Source organism: Rattus rattus, chromosome 7 (assembly GCF_011064425.1).
Source record: "Rattus rattus isolate New Zealand chromosome 7, Rrattus_CSIRO_v1, whole genome shotgun sequence".
Taxonomy (NCBI): domain Eukaryota; kingdom Metazoa; phylum Chordata; class Mammalia; order Rodentia; family Muridae; genus Rattus; species Rattus rattus.
The window spans coordinates 126,416,136-126,418,131 of record NC_046160.1 but is presented as its reverse complement, the minus strand read 5'-3'; the positions used below and the strand labels follow the sequence as shown (position 1 = coordinate 126,418,131).

Below are 1,996 nucleotides of genomic sequence, written 5' to 3'. Positions count from 1 at the left end.
CTTTCTTAAAAAACACATTTGTCATTACCAAAAAGAGACATCTTTAGGTAAAAATAAGAAAACCCCATGCTCATAGATACTGCAGACAGCTCTAGTGGACCTGCCCAACGGGCAAAGAGCAAGCTCTTAAGGTCTTCAGCTCCGATCTTTGTTCATTTCTTACTGCTGGAATTTCATATTCATTTCGTCTTGTTGGATGGCCAAACCGGATGATGGTGGAGATGGTAAGCCGGCTTTTTTTTTTTTCCTTTTCTTTTTTTTCGGAGCTGGGGCTCGAACCCAGGGCCTTGTGCTTGCTAGGCAAGCACTCTACCCCTGAGCTAAATCCCCAACCTGGTAAGCCGGCTTTTACTCAGCCCCACTCTGCTCAGTCCCGGGAGCGGACGAATTCTCACTGGTGGATTGGCTGCCTTTGTCTCCTTGCCATCTTGTGGTTTCCGGTTCTCTGGGCGTCTGCCTCGGTAATTGAAGTTGCAACGATACCAACGTTGAGGTAGCTGCTGACCTTGGGTCTCATCTCCTTGATTTTCCTTGTCCTCTTCATTGCCATCCTCTCTAGGCTGTCTTTGACTAGGAGGGCCCCTTCGGAACCATGGTCTGTAACCCCAATACATATTCTGTCTTTTTTTTTTTTTCCCCCGGAGCTGGGGACCAACCCCAAGGCCTTGCGCTCCCTAGGCAAGCGCTCTTCCGCTGAGCTAAATCCCCAACTCCTTACGTATTCTGTCTTACTGGTCTACCTTGAGGGCCCCTGCGGAACCATGGTCTGTAACCCCGATACATATTCTGTCTCACTGATCTACCTTGTTCTCCTGTACCCTGGTGGTCAGCACCCTCTATCACTTCTCCTTGCACAGGGGTGTTGGAATACTGTGGTCCATGCGCATATAGGGTCTCTGTATGTAGTAAGGTGGGAACCCTCGCCTGCGATAGGGCTGGCGTTGTTGGGCCTGGCCTTCCTTGTTCTTTTCCCCACTCTCACTATTCTGGTAATTGTGCTGGTAATTGCCTGGAGGAGCCCTACGATGTGGATAGCGTCTATAATGGTTACAGTCTGCTCCGCCTTTACCGCCTTGAACTGGAACTTCACGAGGGTCTGTAACACTTGCTACCTCCGCACCCTTTTCTCCTTCAACAACATCAAACCCCAGTCTCTCCATCTCCTACCCTGCGAAGGTTCTTCCTGGGGTTCTTCTTTATGGCAGTCTGGTGTACAAATACGTCTTCCTTGGTGTCATTCCTGTTGATGAAACCGTATCCGTTCCTTTCATTGAACCATTTTATTGTTCCCAAAACCTTCCTTGCGATGACCTTCTTGTCCCCGCCGGCGGGCGCTGACCATGTGAGGCCGCCCTGGCGGCCACTACCCGCGTTGCTGCCCGTGGAGCCGGGCTTGGTGTCGGCAGCGCTGAGGGCGGCGGGGGCTGAGGGCTGCTGCTAGGTTTCGGCCTCGTTGCTCATGGTTGTGGTGATAGTGACTGGGGCCGGTGGTGGCGGCTGCGGCTCCTCCGGGTGTGACTATGACCAGGCTGGCGGTGGGGATCTCAGGGCTCTCTGAAGTACAGAATCTTACATGTGGTTTGCAGGGGGAAGTGGTCAAGGTGAGCAGAGAGCTAAGTCAGACAGTCTAGGCAAAGAGAACCCTGGACACCCCCGACATAGCAGCATTAGGACTAATAACCACAGCCCAAGAGGAAGAGTGGGGTCCTCAGACTTTGCACCCGTGACTCCTCAGAAGCAGCAGTTCCAGCATCAATTTGGCCTTGCCAAGTCTGTTCTAGACAATGACACCTGTTTCTAGTTGTGGTGTGGCTCAGTGCTTAGCACCCACCTTTAATCACAAATAATGAAGGTAAAGTTAGTTTGTAGAAGGAAGCACCCGGATTTGAAAGTGACGTCTAATTGAGTGACAGACAATGTGGTGAATCAGAGAAAGAGTTGACAGCACAGGATATGTCTAACTGTCAGAAGAAGAAAGAAGAAAGGGAAGCTACTT

At 51.1% G+C, this 1,996-nt stretch overlaps 1 pseudogene; it reads right to left on the bottom strand.

The window, feature by feature from the left end:
• Nucleotides 1–348: 348 nt before the first annotated feature.
• Nucleotides 349–1,461, bottom strand: LOC116905908 (annotated as a pseudogene).
• Nucleotides 1,462–1,996: the final 535 nt, after the last annotated feature.